The 15,593-nt window shown below is 35.8% G+C and overlaps 1 protein-coding gene across 1 annotated transcript in view; it reads right to left on the bottom strand.

Annotated features, from left to right (window-relative positions):
• MCM9 (minichromosome maintenance 9 homologous recombination repair factor) overlaps nucleotides 1–15,593 on the bottom strand; it is a 180,440-nt gene that overhangs the window by 87,994 nt on the left and 76,853 nt on the right. The window lies entirely within an intron of this gene.

Raw genomic sequence — 15,593 nt, 5'->3', positions numbered from 1 at the left:
AATACAAAGGCCTACCAACTAGCCATTTGTCTGTTTTGGACATGACTTCCTAGAAACTCCTATTCTTTCGATCTCTAGCTTTTGATCCCTCCCAAATCCCTTTTTTAAGGTCCCTAATCTTACAAGGCCTAAAGCATCCCACTTGCCCTGCCTCTTTGCCAAGAGTGACTCCTTTCTAATGCTGGCCGTCTCTATAGTAACAGGCTGGAAAAGCAGCTACAGCATGAAAGAACTGTTTTGTTGCGTAGTTTTACGCAAGCAGTGGGCCCAAAGGCCAGAGACTTGTTAAAGAATCCAGTCCTTTCTTTACCACCACCAGTGTGCTCCATGAAGGGAAATTGCTGAAGAGAAAATGGTGAAATCCTAACAAGATGGGAGAGGATAGAAACTGAAAGGAAAGGCGTGGCATTTGGGAGGGACTTAATTTGGAAAGAAAAACATGCAGAATTTGAGAACATGGATAAAATGAAAATTAATGATTAAGGATTTTTATCTATAAGACTGTATAATGGTACTTTATAACATTAACTGGGATTATATTCAAATTTTGAAATACTAATAAAAACAGTTTTTATATTTTATAGAGTACCCAAAAGGCAAACTGTGCTTGGGTTACAGAGTAATGATTACATATAGTTTCTGCTCTTAATAAGTTTATAATCTGCAATACTCAGAATGTAATAAGCCCTTTAGGCAAAGGGACTATTTCTTTGTACTAATATCCTTCATGCCAGGGCATTGTCTGCATAGCAGACGCATTGTAGATGTTTTTGATTAATTGAGGGGACAGGGAATGCATTTTTTATTTCTTTGATTTAGGAAACTCCCTATATCAACACAAATTAGCATCTTCTCAGCAATCTGTAGTCTCAGAATAGCCTACAACAATGAGATACTAAGTGATCTACCCAGGATCACACATTCAGAACTGCACTCAAGCCTTCCTTGTTCTAAAGTTGTCTCATTAGACATTAGTAAACAGCCAATATCTAAATATAGCAAAAATAACTTTATTAATAAAGAAGATACACTTCAAAGGCAAATTAAATTGTAAAAAAACATTGCTAACAGAGGTAGAAATAATACAGGGTAGTATATCAATCCATTTTAGCACCCAAATTTTCTCCTTATTCCTGCTCTTAGAAGTCTATCTTCTATTCCCTCTATGCCCAAGCCTAATTTTAAAAAAAGGATTCATTTCCAGAGGATTCATTGCTAGATGCATCTCTATAAATTTTCTTAATTTTTCATTTTCCCAGGTTATGATAGTGAGCTATTTTCCCAAAGATTAAGGTTATTTTAAATTCAATCTATAGCCGTATAATGTAGTAAAAGTAATAATTAGACCAGGTTTCCAAAAACCTGTACTCTATTTCTTATTCTACCTAATTCTAGTGAGTTTGTTTGGGCAAATCACTTAAGATCTCTGAGCCTCAGTTTCATCATCTCTAAAACGGGGATGCTAATGTCTTAGAGACAGTTAGGTGGTACAGTGGACAAAGTCCTACCACTTAGTCAGAAAGCCCTGAATTAATAATCATAATAATTACTTTTATGGAGAATTTACTATGTGCCATACACTGTGCTTAGCCCCTTATAATTAATATTTCATTTGATCCTCACAATACCCCAAGTAGGTGCTATTATTATCCAAATTTTACAGGTAAGAAAACTTAGGCAAACAAGTTAGGTGACTTATCCCAGGGTCACACAGCTACTAAATATCTGAGGCCAGATGTTATTTCAGATCTTCCTGATTTCAGGCCAGGCTCTCTACCCACTATACTGTCTAGCCAGCTAATTTGCTTTATATGCTTACTAGCTATGTCACTCTAAACAAATCACTTAGTGGTGTTCAGTCTCTACTTTCTCATCTGGAAAAGAGAGATACAATAGAAAAAAATATATCTTCCATTTCACAAGGTTATTATGAAAATCCAATGTGATGGGGAAATCTCTAAAGACCTTTGCAAAATTTAATGGCATATACAAATATTAATAATAATTGTTAGCTCATTATGAAGATTAAATAGGATAATGTGAAGGTGTTTTTTAAAATTATAAAGGTTATCATTACTCCTAATATATTTATTGTTAAATTTGTTTTTATATTGTCAACCACATTAAGTTCAGAAAATCTATAAGCAACAAAGTACAGGGGGACAAAAAAAAAACCTATCTTATTTTAAAAAATATTCTTAGATATTAGCAACTTATCTATAAAAGAGAACATTTATTCAAAAATCATAAATATTATATGCAGAGCACTGTGTTAGGTACTAAGTGATATAGAACTTAGATATGATTCTTGCCCTAATAAGGCTTATAGTCAAATTAGGGATAACATATAGAGATCTCCATAATACAGAACATTGTATAAATACATTTGAGAGCATGAGTAAACATTTGCCACTTACATATGTTCATGTTGGCTCAGATATACAAGAAGCTCCTTCAATACAAGCCGCTTTCATGTTTGTCTTTATATTCTCAGACACTAGCATAGTGCCTGACACAGTACAGGTATTAAATGCTTGTTGATTATCTACATGAGCGATCAGGGAAGGCTTCAAAGAGGTGGTATTTGATTGGATTTTAAAGAATGAATAGAGATTCATCAGTAAGGGAAAGAAGGAATTTCAAACAAGACATACCGTGAACATGTGTGCATGTTGTATTTGGGGAACAAAGACTAGATCCATTTTACTTATTATGTATATAGTACAGTACATATTATTTATAAGGCTAAAATAGTTAGGGTGATACCAGGTTTTAGAAGGATCTGAATGCCAAACAAAGTGAACGAACTTTCTTTGGAAATCGTCAGGTAAACCATTGAAGATTTATGAGTAAAGTGATACGACTAGATCTATACAAAGGAAAGATTATTTTGGCAGCATTATAAAAGATGGATTAGAATAAAGAGAGAACAGAGGTGAGAAAATGTCACACAACATAAAGACCATATCACAGTTCAGGAGGCAAAATTTAAAATACCTGAGATTGCCAGGAATTAAGATTTTATTTCCTGGTTTCATGTCAGTTCAATCCAATAAACATTAAATGCCTACTATGTGCCAAAGCCCTGGGGATAAATTAATAAAAAGATAGTTCCTCCACTCAAAGAACTGACAATCTAATGGGAGGAGACAACAAACAAAAGGAGGCAGGAAAGTGGGGTGGGATAAGGGTGAGAGACCTGGAGTACCCAGGAGGTATCTTGTTTTATGGAATTGAAACCAAGGAAGGGTAGCAGATGAGTGAAATGAGCCCAAAAATCTAGTTTCTGTCCTCCACAAAGGCAGGCTTTGGGAGGAGTTTGATATTCCACCCTCTAACCAGAGGGGAGAGAAACCTGAAGAAGGGAGTATCAGGCAAGGCTTGAGTTAGCTGCATAGCCATGGGTTGGAAGTGTTAAGTTTAACCTGCGATGGAAGTTTTGTCTTGTTCCAAAGACCTGATACCAAGCAAGAAGCAGATGTCATTTTAGTTCCGGAAAGTTTTTTTCTTTCATCATAATTGGAGTAGAATTCATCTCATATTTTGTGTTCTAATAAATCCTCCAAGTGAAGGCAACAAGAATTTATTAATCACCTACTACATGCCAAACACTGTGCTAGAGCTGGGGATACTTTTGTTGTTTCAGTCACTCTTTGTGACCCCATCTGAGGTTTTCTTGGCAAAGATACTGGAGTAGTTGCCATTTCCTTCTCCTGCTCATTTTACAGATGAGGAAACCGAGGCACACAGGAATAAATGAGTTCCCAGGTCACACAATTAGGAAACATCTGAGGCAGAATTTGACTATAGGAAGATGAGACTTCCTGACTCCAGGCCTGGCCTGGCACTCTATCTATTTCCCGAGCACTGACGCTCCAAAGAGCAGGCAAAAACAAATCCTGCTCTCAGTTTAATGGGGAAGATATGACTAGCATTTATTTAAGACTTCAAGCTTTCCAAAGGATATTATATTTGTTTTCATCCTGCATGATGTTAAGTCTCTAATGGCTTGCTGTATTTTCTCTCTTGAATTTTCAGTTGTCAGCCCAATGGGCAAGAGCTTCCTCTCAAGGGTGTCTATTATATTAAACTAAAAATGCTACATAATGATTAGCCATTTTGACTCCTAGTCCCAACTAGTACACCTATTAATGGAATATTAAACAACATGATAATAAACTCACAAAAATCCACAAAAAGAAATTAGTGTTTCAATAAACTGGGAAAACATTTTTACAGTCAAAGGTTCTGATAAAGGCCTCATTTCCAAAATATATAGAGAATTGACTCTAATTTATAAGAAATCAAGCCATTCTCCAATTGATAAATGGTCAAAGGATATGAACAATGTTCAGATGAAGAAATTGGAACTATTTCTAGCCATATGAAAAGATGCTCCAAGTCATTATTAATTAGAGAAATGCAAATTAAGACAACTCTGAGATCCACAACACATCTGTCAGATTGGCTAGAATGACAGGAAAAAAATAATGTGGAATGTTGGAGGGGATGTGGGGAAAACAGGAACATTAATACATTGTTGGTGGAGTTGTGAATACATCCAGCCATTCTGGAGAGCGATTTGGAACTATGCTCAAAAAGTTATCAAACTATGCATACCCTTTGATCCAGCAGTGTTACTATTGGGCTTATATCCCAAAGAGATTATAAAGAAGGGAAAGGGACCTGTATGTGCCAAAATGTTTGTGGCAACCCTGTTTGTAGTGGCCAGAAAATAGAAACTGAATGGATGCCCATCAATTGGAGAATGGTTAGGTAAATTGTGGTATGAATATTATGCAATATTATTGTTCTGTAAGAAATGACCAGCAGGATGATTTCAGAAAGGCCTGGAGAGACTTACACGAACTGATGCTGAGTGAAATGAGCAGGACCAGGAGATCATTATATACTTCAACAACAATACTATATGATGATCAATTCTGATGGACGTGGCCATCCTCAGCAATGAGATGAACCAAATCAGTCCCATTTGTTCAATAATGAATAGAACCAGCTACACGAAAGAACTCTGGGAATTAAGTGTGAACCACTACATAGCATTTCCAATCCCTCTGTTTTTATCCACTTACATTTTTGATTTCCTTCACAGCAAAATAACTGTATCGATATGTATACATATATTGTATTTAACATATACTTAAACATATTTAATATGTATTGATCTACCTGCCATCTGGGGGAGGGGGGAGGGGAAAGGAGGGGAAAAATTGGAACAAAAGGTTTTGCAATTGTCAATACTGAAAAATTACCCATGCATATATCTTGTAAATAAAAAGCTATAATAAAAAAAGAGAAATTACTATTTCAAGTTCTTAAGACTTTGAGCTAGAAAAGGGTCTTAGAAATGAGAGCCTAACTCATTTCACATATGAAATGACTTACCCCAAGTTATACAGTTTCTAGCAGGCATTCTTTTATTTTGTGTGTGGGTCATGGGCCCCTTTTGTAATCTGGTGATGTCTATGGTCTGTTTTTCAGAATAATGTTTCCCAACAATTGAAGGAAATGTTCAGTTTGATCTACAGGATAGTGAAAATTAAATTATCATTTTCCCCCCATCCACATGTATGGATCCTGTGAAATCTCCAGGCCCATCGACCTCAGGTTAAAACCTCTGGTTCTTACAAATTGTTGATTTCAGAGTTGGGAGGACATTTTGTCCAATTAATCATTAAACATCTATTGAGTGCTTACTTTATACTAGACATGGCATTGAACACTGAAGATAAAAAGATAAAGGCAAAATAGTTAATTTCCTCAAGGGCCTTACATTCTAGACAACTTGTACATATATTATATGATACATATAAAGCAGATGTACCTTATCCTTGGAGAGATAGGTACTGGAAGCCCCCAGGACCCAAGAATGTATTCATGCAGAAAGAGCCACTTAAGCTAATTCTTAAAGAAAACCAGGGATAATAAAGTAAAATAAGAAAATGAAGTAATTTGTATTAAGTCACACAAATGGTAAACTGCAAAAACAAATTTCAAACTCAAGTCTTCTAACTCTGAAGTCAGTGTTCTTTAATTCAGTCCTAACTCATGTACTAGATTTGTTTTTGGCCATCATGAATAAAAACCATACTGCAAAAAAACACAAGTCAATTAACTTGAAATTAGTGAGAAGGCTAGTCAGAAGGTTTTGGAGAAAAGATGACAGGAAGCTTCTAAGAGGGCAATAATATAGCACAGACTACATATTCCCTTAAGTGTAAAGCTTCATCACTATACTGGATGCCTAGTAAATGTTGATGATTATGGTACATTGGTTTGGGGGAGATTTGCCTCTCTATAAATTATGAAATATAAAGCAATAAGCATTTATTAAGTGCTTCCTATGTTTCAAGCACTGTGAATTATAAATTTTTTGTCTGCTTATAGGTTACTATACTGACCGAATATATATTTTCCAGTTTCATATAGGAAGACTTCTAGTTGCTTTCATCTGGCAGCCACCCTTGACTTACTTAGATTTCATTATTTATCATTTTATAACCTCAGACTTTTCCTTGAGAATCATGTACTGGTTAGTTAATGAATTTAAAAGCAATGTGGGGAGATAAAATTGAAAGAAGATAAAAAATACAGGCTAGCAATGGGGATGGATGCTAATTACTATAAGAGATCAACAAAGTGATTCATTTCATAGGCTTGGGAGAAAAGGGGTAGAGGGTTTCAAAGTATCTTTCTTATGACTTATTTTGTAGATAGGTCCATTACTCTATCAGAGAAGACAATATCACAATAGACCACATTCATGTTAACAATGCTGACCACTTAAAAAAAAAAATACCTTCAGTCCAAAGATGACATTCTGAAAACTGAGGGAATATATTGTTATTTTTCTCTTTTTTTTCCCATATAACTTTTTATTGACAGAACATATGCATGGGTAATTTTTTTACAACATTATCCCTTGCACTCACTTCTGTTTCGACTTTTCCCCTCCCTCCTTCCACCCTCTCCCCTAGATGGCAGGCAGTCTTCTACATGTTAAATATGTCACAGTATATCCTAGATACAATATATGTGGACAGAACCGAACAGTTCTCTTGTTGCACAGGAAGAATTGGATTCAGAAGGTAAAAATAATCTGGGAAGAAAAACAAAAATCCAAACAATTTACACTCATTTCCCAGTGTTCCTTCTCTAGGTGTAGCTGATTCTGTTCATCACTGATCAATTGGAACTGAGTTAGATCTTCTCTTTGTCGAAGAAATCCACTTCCATCAGAATACATCCTCATACAGTATTGTTGTTGAAGTGTATAATGATCTCCTGGTTCTGCTCATTTCACTCAGCATCAGTCTTTCCAAGTCTCTCTGTATTGGAATATATTGTTATTGTAGTTACCACCAACTATAAGTAGAGAAGCCCAAAGCATAGGAGGAAAGTTTGAATAAGAAAAGACAATTCATTACAGAGCAAAATGTGACATTTAGCCTGCAGTTCTTAATGCAAAAATCTTAGAAAGATAAAAAAAAAATCAAGATGACATTATAAGGCTATTAATAGACAAGCTAGTTGTAGACTGCTTGAATGTCCCTTCAAATAATTATGTGACCCTAGAGTAAGTGCATAGCTCTTTGCATGTTGTCTTCTCCATTATAATGTTAATTCCATGAAGGCAGAGACTGTTTTGGCTTTTCTTTGCATCCCCAAAGCTGAGCAAAGTCCCAGGCACATAGTAAGTTTAATAAATATTTGTTGACTTGACTGAGAGTAACTTGTTGATTTCCAGATCTGCATAAGGATGAAATAGGGCTTGGACTTGTGATTTTTTTTTAAATATAGGAAAACTCCAGACAAGGAAATTCCATCTACAATACATGCTTGTAGTTTCTCTGCAATTTACAGTGTTAAGAGAACTGACTAGAGCAGGAAGAAATTAACTGAGTTGCCCAGTTACTGAGTTGTAACTTGGTTACAAAGACAGTATGTAACAGGCTTAAATGTAGGCCTTCCCAGGTTGCAAGGATGGTTTTCTTTGCACTATATCATAATGCAATAACAATCTAAGACCCTACAAATTCACCTATTGCATTTGTTAAGGGCTTCTAGCTATGCCCTTTGAATAAATATTCTTTTTCCTCAAGAATTTTTTAAATATGAAAAAATCATACTAAATGTTTTACTTCTAAATCATTTAACTTCCTAAGAACATCAGTCATGTGAAGAGAAAAAAATGACTAGAGAGAGAGAGTAAAGAACACCTGAAACAGAGGGAAAGGAGGAGATAATTGGATCTTTTCCCCTTGGAGGGGCCAACAAGCAAGACAAACAGAGTTAAGACAGAATATCATCTGTGTATATACATGCATACATACATACATGCATATGTTTGTCCTTAAAAGAAATTTTTTTTTAAAGCCTTTGACCCTAAATTTCAAGAATGACCTATATCCATTATCTGTATTTTCACAGGAACCATTCTCCATAACGTGTGTGTGTGTGTGTGTGTATTAAAAAGGAAAGAGATCTGTCAATAAAAAGTTATAATAACAAAATAAATAAAAAAGAAAGAGATGACAGAGACAGAGACAGAGAGAGAGGGAGAGAGAGAAACAAGAGTAATTTAACAAAATTAAATGGTAAAATGATAATTATTCCAACTACAAAAAAATACTCTCATGGTAAAATGTAATGGACTAGAAGTAGAAACCTGAGTTCTAATCCTGACAATCATTAACTAGCTCTGTAACCTTAAAGAAATCCCATCTCCAGTCCCTTAGTTTCCTCCTCTTAAAATAAGAGGCTTAGACTAGTTGATCTTTAATGTCATTTAATTTGAGCTTTAAGAGTTTAAAAAAAAATGTGCTTGTTAAAAAATGATGCTCATTTTGGCACATATGTTGATGTCTCCTTAAACAACTATGACTAAATTCATAAATCTCAATTCTTATGACTGGTATTTTTATATCATTTCAATGCCAAAGAGAGATAGTAATATTTTTATTTCATCATCACCATTCAGTATTTCAACTCTATAGTCCAAAACCCTGAAATTTCTCTTTCTGACTATAGTCTCTATATGCTGTCTGTCTTTTCCTCTTTCTCTCCACATACATACTTATATAGATCTATATAATCTAAGATATATATCTTATAAAAGATGTATACTTATTATTTCTTATACTATTCTTCTCTCTATGGAGAACATTACCTACTGTTTTATGAAAAATGAAGTCATAAGTTTTGAGCTTCTATTCTACATTTCAAAATCCTTGACATTATATTCATATATGTACATATATGGATATAGAAATACATAAATATACACAGATATAGATTATGGTACAAAAAGAAAACTATATATATATATATATATATATATATATATATATATATACATACACACACACACACACACACACACATATGTACCACTCTGATTCATAAAATGGCCAACATTAAATTCCAAACCAAGCACTACGGGGTCATTGTTTGGGTTCTTACTGACTCAGAGTGAATGCAAATAGCAATCATTTCAATAGCATCTTCCCCTCCCAGAATGACTTATATATTTAGATTTTTTTTTTGAACAAGGTGAAAGAGGTCATTTTTTGCCTTGATTTCTAACCTAGCCTTAATCACTAAGTGGGTACAGCTTCAGTTAAACTGACACCTATTGAAGACTTTAGCTTAAAAAGGCCAAGGTCTCCCATTGCATCCAGGCTCACCTCTAGTCATCCTGATCTGTATCTGGCCACTGGACCCAGATGGCTCTGGGGGAAGAAGTGACGGCTGACCCTGCAGCTCTCCTTCACTTAAATCCAGTTCACTTGCATGTCATGGCATTACCTTCCTGATGTCATGGTCCTCTTTGAGAACAAAGGACAGATTATATATATATAATATGTCCACACACATGTACGCACATACTCCTTTCGCAGTATCTCAATTCTATGAAACTTATTCTTCCTAAAAAACTCTAATTATTCTCTCTTTGCCTCTTTTTTCAGTCTTAGTTCAAATACACCTTTGCCTTCTGCTCTTCCATCTTTACTTTCTCATCTTATCACAAATCATCTGCCTATTCCAGACCTTGGGCTATCCATCCCCACCATCCAACTTCAAAAATCTACAGCATAGTGCTTAACACTCAGCAGTTAATGAACATTTATGTGCCTTCTACGTGATGAACAGTGTGCTAAACTCTAGGTATACCTCGCCCCCCTCCTCCCAAAGGCAAAAACAATCCCTGTTCTCCAGGAGGTCACAATCTAATGAACATCTCTAAAGGAGATGTCAATGCCATGCTCCCTGGTCTACTACAAGTTTATGTCACCTAATCTTTACCAGGGGATACAGTGCTACACAATGTCCTTTTTTTTTTTTTTTTTCCTTTTAAAAAAGAAAGAAGAAAGAATTTAATTGTGAATATCCTTCTTCCTCTAACTAGAGAACCTCATCTACTATTTTAATAAGAAAAAAGAAGTCATAAGGAATGAGAACCTCAGCCTAAATGTTACTCCCTATTACTGCTTTTCTCCATTTGTTAGTGATGGAGAGGCAACACCAAAATTCCCTTCACTTAATTCTCACAACTTCTTCAGCTACAATCTCACAGTCTTTCTCCCTTTCACACTCAAACTCATAAAAAATTCATACTCACTGTTTCTTCTACTTCTGTTCAACTGCTTAATCTAACTTCAGATTTCACTATTTAAATGAAAACCCTCTCTCCAAGTTCACAATCTCTAAATTGCCCAACCTGAAGCCCTTTTTCTGAGCTCTGGCTCAATTTGACACCATTCACACCTTCTCCCTCAAGATCACTAGATATTATTCATATCCCCTCCCTGGGTCCCTCTTTTCTCCAGATGCTCCTCCCACTTCTAGCAGACCAGCTCTTTCTCAGATCCTTTGCTGGAAGTTGCCCCAGGACTATGGTGTTTGTCCTCAAGTTTCCTCTCTAGGCCCTTTTCCAGTCTTTCTTTACAGTTTCTAGGTGATTTCCTTAGCTTCTCTATGCAGATGACATTACTTCTAACTACTCTCTCCTTTGAGGTTTTGGTCCTATACCACTACCTACCAATTTGACATTTCCGTCTTAGAGGTCCCTTAGATATCTTAAACACAGAATGTTCAAATTGCAACTAATTCCTTTCCCTACAAACCTACCTCCTCTCCCAAACTTCTATCTATTGAGGATACTAACATTCTGCATATTCTCATTCATTATCTAGTCACACTTTTCCACAAAATTAGTCATCTTTATCCTTCTTCCCTTCACCCCTCATACCTAATCCCAATCACTGATAAAGTCTTATTGACTCTACAAACCCACATTTTTGGCATCAGCCTCCTCTCTGTTTACATGATAACCACATTAATTCAGGCCCTCTCCATCTCTTACCTAAACTTTTGTAATAGCTTCCTAACTAGAAAACAACTTTCAGCCTCTCCCCTCTCTGATCCAGCTTTTACACAACTGTCAAAATAGTGAAGTTTGACTATGTCAATTCCCTGATCAACAATTTTTAATGGCTCCCTACTGTAATGTTCTTCTCTAAATTATAATATTTTCTGGGAGCAGGTTTCTTGGGGCTTCTGGAGGCAGCCTTAGTTTCAGTTTAGTTCAATAATCACCTTAAATGCAGCCAGGTGTAAAAGTCCAAATCCTTCATTGTCTCCTTTAAAGTCTTATCTCCTTCACTTGGGGCTCGGCTAGTTTTCTTAGAGGCCTTCTGTAGTCTTGGTTCTGAGAGTTTAAGCTGCCTTCTCTGGTTTGTGAATCTCCTTAACTGAATCCTGGTTGAGGCTCTGAGAGCTTCTAGTGGGTTTGTCCTTTTAATGGGCTTGTCCTCTAGTAGGCTTGTTTTTCCTGGCCCTGAGATCTCCTCCTTATATATCCCACACTGAGTATATACCAATCATTTATATCACTAGGAAATCATTATTTGTTGTACGATTAAATCAATCCTAAACTAGATTTAACCACTGTCTCCTCAATTCCACTTAGTACTTGTTTCAAGTTCTGGCCCATAACATCTCCTTGTAGGATCAGATCAATCATACCGAACCATGCTAAATTAGGTAATTATTGTCTCTAATTCCATTGATTTAGCACCTTGTAAGAATCCTAATACCCCTACTGCCCACGGCCCCTAGAATAAAAAAAATCAACTCTGTTATTTTAAGTCTTTAACAATGTGGCTCCAGTTTTCTTTCAAGAGTTATTTTATATCATTCCCCTTTAAATACTCTATGTGCCAAACTGACTGACCTGCAATTTGACAAACTCAGTATATTACATTTCCCACCTTCATTCCTTTGCACACGTTTATGTCCTATGTCTGGAATTCATACTCTCTTCACCCCTGCTTCTCAGAATCTCTAGGTAGTTTCCTTCAAAATTCAACTTACTTGGCAACCTCTTGTAGATAGGACTTCATAGTTGCCAGTGTTCTCTCTTTTCTCAAAATATATTTGTATTTACATGCTTTATTCCCCCCTAAAATATAAAATCTCTAAAGTTGGAACTGCTTTGTTTTTATAGGTTTGTTATCATTAATTGTCCTTTCTTGAAGAGCACCACAACATCAGGGAGAAGATGCCAAGATATGAAAATGAATTGGATTTAAGTGAGGGAGGGCTGTGCAATGTCACCAGCCTCATTATTTCCTCTGGAGTAACCTGGGTCCAGTGGAGACTGAAGATGGCCCTGGATGCAGTGGAAGACCTGGGCCTTTTTAAGCTAAGGTCTTCAACAAGTCTTAGTAAATTCAGTACCTAAGCCAAATGACTATACTGAGGACTCAGTAGGCATTTCATAAAGGGTGATTGAAGTAGACTTGATTAAAGCCTAATTGTTCTGAAAAAAAAAAAAAAAAAAGGTACACACACACAGAGTTATGTACTTGCCCTAAGTTTTAACAGACTCTTCCCAAGAGAATGAAGGGTAGAAGGCAGATCCAGTTTCACATGAGCAATTGTTAGACTAGGGTTATTCAATAAATATAATCTTTTCCCAGACGTGCTGAATTTGTCTATTGTGGTTAACTGAGTCTCCATAGGGGAATACACAAAAAGCTATTAAAATGTTTGCTTAACAATCTGAAATATCATTAATTTTGCTAGTCTATTATATTCATTTATTTTTTTCCCCTCAGGAACCCCTTCCTCCCCCATTCCCCAATATCCATAAGTTTATTCTAACAAATCTCACAAGTATATAGCTTTCAGATGAGTAGCAAAACTTCTTAAGCCACCAAAATATAACAAGTATTTACAAATTCTTTGTTCTGATGACTGTTTTGAAATGTTAAAATGTTATGATATCCCTAAAAATTAGAAGAGTCCTTTTTTTTTTTTAAATTTTTCCTACATCTAGTAAAAACTTCACAAGAATCAACAATGCTCAAAATACTGTGCTAAATGAAGAGATTACTTAGAGTCAACAAAGAATAGGTCAAGGTCTCAACCAAAAATGGACCTTTTAGTATAATGAGGTAGATAATACATATACACAAATAACCTTATTTTTGACCTCTTGTTTTCCGAATTTTGAATGGAAACAGGGGTGGTATTACTTAAGAATTCAAGAAATGCTAGGTCTTAGAAATCCTAAACCTATAATAATTAGGGCAACTAAATAGAGAAGTAGATAGAGCACAGGACCTGCATTCAGGAAGACTGGAGTTCAAATATGAACTCAGAAACTTACTAGCTGTGTGACCTTGAGTAAGTCACTTTACCCTGTTTGCCTCAGTTTACTGGAGAAGGAAATGGCAAACCCCTCCAAGATCTTTGCCAAGAAAATCCCAAATGAGGTCCCGGAAGAGTCAGACATCACCGAAAATGACTCAACAACAAATGATAATTAAGAAAAAGAATAGAAAATCTGGGCCAGTAAGGAGCTGGTTTAGGAGGATGCCAGCTCACTATAATAATCAATGTGATCCTTCAAGAGACACAGGAAATGTGCCTTACAACACACCAGCTGAGAAGTAATGAAGGAAATGGACTGAACTAAATTTGAGCTATTCTGACATTACTCAAAGGAAGCCAACTTTCCCCACTCCCCACCCTACATAAGCATAATAATGGTGTTTTATGACTTAATGAGACTTCTTTAGATTGTAGAGACTTTCCCCCATCAAGTTGGCCTTTATCATAAAGACCAGGCTGTTTTCCAAGGTAAGATTACAAAATTCTTTGAGTTGGATTTCACTCCATTTTTACCCAGCTTATAATTTTATAGTTATAAAACAGTAGGGAGGAAGCATGGTACTCCACACTTGGCTTTATCAGAGGATTTGAATTTAAGCTCTGACTTTGGGCAGAACATTTAAATCTGGGTCTCAGTTTCCTCATGTGAGAAGTGAAGGGGCTAGTGAAGGAATCAAGATTATAGATAAAGGATTTTCTGTGTGTGTGTGTGTGTATGTGTGTAGCAGTCTTTGGCACTTTGGTGAAGTCTATGGATTCCCTTCTCAAAATAATATTTTTAAATAATTGAAGGAAATGCTAATTTCAGTTAGCTGTTAGTGAAAATTAAAGTGTAATTTTTTTCAAGTTCACCCAACCACAATATCTATCCATAGGGGTTCACAGACCCCAGATTAGACTCCCTACTTTAAATGATCTCTAAGATTTCTTCCAGTTCTAACATAAGATCTTATGATCTTAGAATTTCCCTTAGAGTCACTGCAATATTTTGACAAATTTGTTTACTTATTCTTAAAACATTTATAATAAGAAAAAAATTTGTTTGCAGAGGGACATTTTAGTTTAGTAAATATCCAGGGTATCTTTCTGATAGAGGGAAGCTTCTACATTAGTCTTAGTTTTTCTCATTAGTCTGCTTGTCAACACAAAGGACGACATGGGTCTGTCATCAGGATATAGCTACCACTAGCCATTTGGTTTTATTACTTTGATCAACATACACCATGAGGAAACCATTTTGGTCCATTTCTATACATGGCTGTTAAATTCCTTTGTGAGTGACACAATCTTTACTAAGCACCCAATGGAACCTAACCTAACTTGCTTTCTAGGCTGTGAGGACTGAGATAAGCAAAAATATAGATGAAAGGACAGATCTTTTGAACTAAAAAGTCTTGCAAAGATTATCAAAATCATTCTTTGTGAATATGAAGAACATTAACTATTTAAATTCAAACAGTATTTTTGCAAAGAAAATACCCCAGGATTTCAAAGTTAGAATGGGTTTTAGGAATGGCCTAGTTTCTTACTGTGGGAAGCTTCGTATGAAAGTATAAATTTGGAGACAAAGGAGCCAACTTTGAATCTTGGTTTTGTTATTTAATACTTATGTGACCGCGGGCAAGTCTCAACAGCTCTAGAATCATCAGTTTCCTTACAGTTTCACAAGATGGCTTCTAAGGTCTATACTTTTTCACTGCATTAATTTCATGGAGAATATAGAAGAAAACCCATGATTTTCTTGATACGGAGCATTCCACATGTGTGTGTGTGTGGGGGCTTTTAGTTTGGCACCTTCATGGCAAACTTATCATCTTAGCATTGTTGAGAGGTTAAGTATCCAGAGTCCTTCCAGCATCAGCACTAGAACCCAGGGTCTTGTAACTTTAAAC

The sequence above is a fragment of the Sarcophilus harrisii genome, chromosome 4 (assembly GCF_902635505.1).
Source record: "Sarcophilus harrisii chromosome 4, mSarHar1.11, whole genome shotgun sequence".
NCBI lineage: Eukaryota > Metazoa > Chordata > Mammalia > Dasyuromorphia > Dasyuridae > Sarcophilus > Sarcophilus harrisii.
The sequence above is the reverse complement of the archived record's forward strand: the minus strand, read 5'-3'. Positions and strand labels throughout refer to the sequence as shown.